This window comes from Mus caroli, chromosome 16 (genome assembly GCF_900094665.2).
Source record: "Mus caroli chromosome 16, CAROLI_EIJ_v1.1, whole genome shotgun sequence".
Lineage (NCBI taxonomy): Eukaryota > Metazoa > Chordata > Mammalia > Rodentia > Muridae > Mus > Mus caroli.
Window position 1 is genome coordinate 13,718,843 of NC_034585.1, and position 6,191 is coordinate 13,725,033.

A 6,191-nucleotide genomic window follows, 5' to 3' on the forward strand; every position below is an offset into this window, starting at 1 on the left:
AAAAAAAAAAAACCCAAAAGAAACAAAACTTTGTTCTTTACTATCTCGTTGGGAAACTGTCTCTCTCAGTCCTCCCTGCAGTTAACTATCTGCCTTCAGGCTAGAACAGTCCCAGGTGTAAAACCCAGCCACTGGATTACTCTAGTATCTCCCCCAACCAACTGCCTTAACCCTTACCGTCAACATATGGCTGTGGCACAGAACAGGTATGGTACCTTAGGAAAAGATCAACCTACTCGTGCCTGAGACCACAAGAAAGCACTGGCTTCTAGGTGCCCTTTGGGACTGCCTTGCCCTGAACCCTAACCTTGTGGTTTAGCTCACATTTTCCTGCTCTGAACAGCCTTATTCAGAGTTCTGTGCAGCTCAACTTTTACAGATTTGAAAAACTCTGAGGTTCAGAGAGCAGAGGTCATCTGCCAAGGTCGCTCAGCAAGTTGGTGGTAGGGCCCGGGTCTGAAACCAGGTGTGTCCCTTTGCCCTCTCGTTATCTGGAAGATTCCTTCCCCCCCACCCAGGGGAAAGAACAGGGGCGAGGGAGGGTGAGGAATTCAAATTGGTAGGGCTGGTGGGGGGAGGGGACAGGGAGTGGCGGTAGCTAAGACTTGGGCAACAAGGTCCTGGGCTTAGCAACAGACCTAGGAGGGGGCCTAGAGCAAATCCTGCCTGCTGAGTCAGAGGTGCCTGAGGGACTCCAGGTGGAGACAGATTTCTGAGAGACAGATGGGGGTTGGAGTCAGGCTGAGGGCTGGCTGGCTGGAAAAAGCACTTCAAGATGGTGGGTCAAGGGGTAGAACCAGGTGCTAAGGGCCCACCCCAGGAGAAAGAGGCCTCAGAGAGGGCAGAGGGCCACATTTTCCAGAAGCTGGGAGTGGTCAGCCTCCACAAGGTCAGGCCAGATAAGAGCTGCAATAGGCCCAGTCTCTCTTGTGATTATGACCAAGGCTCTAGTCCCAGCCCCTGGGGCTTCCTGGTATCCTGGCCAGGCGAGGAGATAGCCCCTTCCCCCACTGCCACATGAGACCCATCAGACCCTGGTGATGGGGCAAGGTTGAGATTGGACGTTTCATGGCTTCTCCCAACTGCTCTTGCTCAGCTCCCAGCCCCCAGGAGTTTCTTGGTGCTCTAGGACCCTCAATCCAGTGCAGACTGAAAGCTGTTTACTATTTCTGTCCTCTCAGCTGCTGAGAAGGGACCTCTGGTAGGGAGCTGGCTTCTGGCCTAACCTTGTACCCTCTATCCTGGAATACCCTCTATGTTCACCTCTTTACACAGCTGTGTGTGGAGACTGTCAAGCGTATGTCTGCCTGCCTGATTTTCTCACATTCACCCTAGCCTAAGAAGTAAACAGCTATTTATTCCTGTCTTAGAGGTAAGAAAACCACGGGGGAAACCACAGATGTCAGTTCTGAGGCAACTGGTTGGTCAACAATATGGCTAAAATTTGAACCCATGGGGTGCCCACAGAAACAAAACCTTCTGGCTTTCATTCTTTTTTTTTTTTTTTTTTTTTTTTTTTGTTTTTAGAGACAGGATTTCTCTGTGTAGCCCTGGCTGTCCTGGAACTCACTCTGAAGACCAGGCTGGCCTCGAACTCAGAAATCAGCCTGCCTCTGCCTCCCAAGTGCTGGGATTAAAGGCATGCTCCACCATGTCCGGCTCTGGCTCTCATTCTTACCTCTGGAAGAAACTGCCCTCTACATTACTCATTCTTGCCCCTGGAACATAGCATCCTGAAGATAGACCCTGCCTGTGCACAGACCTGGGGCACTGAGACCATATAGGGAGATTCAGTTGATAAATAAATAAATAAATAAATACGTTTTCTTGTTCCTGTTTTTGTTTCTTGGGTTTTTTTGGGGGGTAGGGGGTTTGTTTGATTGGTTTTTTTGTTGTTGTTCTTTTGTTTTTTTTTATTGTTTTTAATCTCTCTCTCTCTCTCTCTCTCTCTCTCTCTCTCTCTCTCCCTCTCTCTCTCTCTCTTCCAGACAAAGATTTTTCTGTGTATCCCTGGCTGTCCTGGAACTAGCTCTGTAGACCAGACTAGCCTGAAATGCACAGAAATCTGCCTGCCTCTGTCTCCTAAGTGCTAGAATCTAAGACATGTGCCACCACTGCCCAGCTAAGGATTTATTATTTTATTGTTATTAATAATAATATTTATTTTATGTTCATTGGTATTTTGCCTGCATGGGTCTCTGTGTGAAGGTGTCTGAATTCCTTGGAGCTGGAGTTACAAACAGCTGCCATGTGGTTTCTGGGAATTGAACCTAGGTCCTCTGGAAGAGCAGTCAGTGCTCTTAACCACTGAGCCATTTCTCCAGCCCCAGATATCTAAATAATAATATCTATTTAAGAAAAAAAAAAAGGTGAAAATACAGTGGAAAATAAAAATTAGACTTCACTGGTCTTCAGAACAGTAAGGTGACTGCAGACAAATATTCTTTTTTTGTTGTTTTTTGTTTTTCGAGACAGGGTTTCTCTGTATAGCCCTGGCTGTCCTGGAACTCACTCTGTAGACCAGGCTAGCCTCAAACTCAGAAATCTGCCTGCCTCTACCACCTGAGTGCTGGGATTAAAGGCATGCGCCACCATGCCAGGCTGCAAATACTCTTACAGCCCCTCCCCACCCCCCCACCCCCCACCCCTAAGCTTGTTCCTAGGGTCTGCACAGTGGGGTAAAGAACCAACTTCCACAGGTGCCCTCACCCCCACACACATGCAGTGGTACACAGGCATCCACCGAATAAATAGACAGAAAAGTAAAATATTTTTAAAAACACTTTTAAAAATTCTTATTTAGGAGCTGGGCATGGGGGCGCACGCCTTTAATCCCAGCACTCGGGAGGTAGAGGCAGGCAGATTTCTGAGTTTGAGGCTAGCCTGGTCTACAAAGTGAGTTCCAGGACAGCCAGGGCTATACAGAGAAACCCTGTCTCGGAAAACAAACAAGCAAACAAACAAAAATTCTTATTTAGAAACAGGGTCTCATTGGGTAGCCCCATCTGGCCTAGGGCTCACTATGTTCTCCAAACTAGGTGTGAACTCCCAGAGATCAGCTGGCCTCTGCTTCCTTATGGCCAGAATTAAAGTATTGCACCACCTATACATGTTAAAGGATCAGGTGAATAAGGCTAGGGGGCCCTGGGGAGATGGCTCAGCAGCTAACAGCAACACTGCCTATTCTAGGGGAGGACCCAGATTCTATTCCCAACACACACGTGGCATGTCACAACCCTTGGACTCAGAGCTCACTCTCTCTTCTAGCCTTCCAGGGCACTTCACAGCCATGCACAGACACATGCAGCAGAACACCCATATGCATGATGAATCAGTAAGTACGAGAGTGCTGGATAGGATAAGAGGCAAGAGAGACTCATCTGTTACTGATGAGGGATGAACTACTACCACTATTATCAGCATGAAGGATTAAAAAATACAAGAAACAAGGACTGCAACTGCCATGTGGCACTCTCCTTTAATCCCAGCACTGATGAAACAAATGCAGGAGGATTATGAGTTCAAGACTAGCCTGCTCTACATAGCAACTTCCACTCTAACCAGGACTACATAAAGGGACCATGTCTCAAAAAACAAACAAATAAAACTACCTGTGACCTCTACAGAAACAAAACACAAAACAAAACACAAAACAAACAAACAAAAAAAGCACTGACTGCTCTTTCAGAGGTCTTGAGTTCAATTCCCAGCAACCACATGATGGATCACAACCATCTGTAGTGGGATGGGATGCCCTCTTCTGGTGTGTGTGAAGACAGCAATAGTATACTCACATTAAATAAATAAATATTTTTGTAAAAGTGAAATATAATGCTGTGTATGCTAATTTAACTTTGTAAGTTAAAATAACAAAAACCAGGCACCGTGGCACATCAGCACTGTGACTTGTTAGTCAGCCAGGGGACTCCCCAACACTGAGAGACCATTCAGTATGGTGGCACCAGAGCCACACAGAGAAACCCTGAAATGGAGAAACAAAAAGAAAGAGGTAAGGTGAGGTGAGGTGGCGGTGGGTGGCTGTGGTGGTGGTGGTGTTGGTGGCGGTGGCTGTGGTGGCTCATGTCTTTAATCCCATCACTCAGGAGACAGAGGTAGGAGGAGCTCTGTGAGTTCCTGGTCTACAAAATTCCAGGACAGCCAGCCAGGGCTACACAGAGAAATCCTGTTTGTTAGGGTTAGGGTTAGGGTTAGGCTATTTATGCAGTTAGAAAAAAAAACAAATAAAATAACATAAAATAAAGCGCAGCAAATTAAGTATGTATTGCTGGATCACTTTGAATCCCACTCTTCCACCCTAATCTTTGTCTTTTCTTCCCACAGGGCACCTGCTCCCCCAGACTTGTTTTGTTTTGTTTGTTTGTTTGTTTCTCTCTGTAATCCTGGCTGTCGGGGAACTTGCTTGGTAGACCAGGCTAGCCTTGAACTCATAACTCAGAGATCTGCCTCTACCTTCCCTCCCCATCTTGAGTGCCACCACTGCCCAGCTTGTTAAGAAAACTCTAAGTATACTTACAAAGGGAAACACCTGTATAATTACCTCTCTCTCTCTCTCTCTCTCTCTCTCTCTCTATATATATATATATATATATATATATATATATATATATTTGGGGGGGGGTTGAGACACAGTTTCTCTGTGTAGTCCTGGCTGTCCTGGAACTCACTCTGTAGACCAGGCTGGCCTCGAACTCAGAAATCCACCTGCCTTACCTCCCAAGAGCCACCACTACCTGGTTCGTATAATTTTATTCTCTCTCTCTCTCTCTCTCTCTCTCTCTTTCCCTCTGTTTTTTTTGTTTTGTTTTAAGACAGGGTCTCACTATTCACCCTCAGCTAGCCTGGAACTCTCTATATAGACCAGGCTGGCCTCCAACTTCTAGAGATCTGCCCTCCTTGCCTACTGAGTGCTGGGATTAAAATCATGCTCCACCATGCCCAGCTTGATTTTCTTTCTTTAAATTTTTTTAAGAAGCTGGCTTCATCCCAGCACTCGGGAGGCAGAGGCAGGCAGATTTCTGAGTTCAGCCTGGTCTACAAAGTGAGTTCCAGGACAGCCAGGGCTACACAGAGAAACCCTGTCTCGAAAAAACCAAAAAAAAAAAAATTTTTTTTTAAGAAGCTGGCTTCAGATCTTCAAGTACAGCCAATCATCCCATTTGTGTCTTTAGTAGTTAGGACTACTACAGGAGGCTGTACCTTACTCTCTTATGTTAGGATGAAGAACTCACTCACCCTTTTGGCCTATCTGTCTGGTGATGGTGGCACTGCCTTCTGCCTAGTCTGCTGGGCTACTTTCTCTAATACCTTGCTTATCAGTAAATGTTGCTGCTTTCTACTGTTCTAATGGCATTTCCTCCTGAGAGGATGAATTTGTCCCCTAGAACCTATGTAAAATGTTGGGTATGGTATCTTGTGGTTCTAACCCAGCACTTGGGAACAGGAATTTACTGGTTATTCTGACTTGCTTAATTGGTGAGCTCTAGGCCAGTGAGAGACCTTGTTTCAAAGGAGGTGAACAGTATTCCTGGGATGGCCCTGAAATTGTCCTCTGGCCTGCAATTGCCAGTCCACACATGCATTCCTCTACCCTGCGCCCCGCCCCTCCTCCACAGAGTACAAATAGACAGCAAGACATTTCCTCATACCTTACTGGCTTTAAACCTTTCAGTGACTTTCAATAGACCCTAGGAGAACTACTTCAGGTACTAGGCAGGGCTCCCCATCATGGTAGCCCATGTTCCCAGCTCTGGCAAGTATCTTCTGGGAGCCTGTATTCCTTCAGGACCTTAAGCATGCTGCCCTCAGTATGACAGTTCCTCAATTCCTACTCAAATGTCTGTTTCCCAGGTCTCCCCTGCTTATCCTCCCTGCCTACCCAACAAAGTAATTTTTGATTTCAGAAAAGCTTCACTAGGTAAGAAATGGTACTCGCCACAGTGGTGCTCATGTGGATAAACAGGATGAGATCCCTGGGAGGAGAGAACCAAATCCCAGGTGTTGTCTTCTGACCTCCATATGAACACACACGCTGCACACACTCGCAAGAGCTGGAGATGCAGCTTGTTCTTAGCGTGCTTGCCTAGCATACATAAAGGCTTGGGTTCAATCCCAACATAAAAACGAAGTGTGGCAGCTCGTGTCTATAATCCTAGTATTTGGGGAGAGGAGAC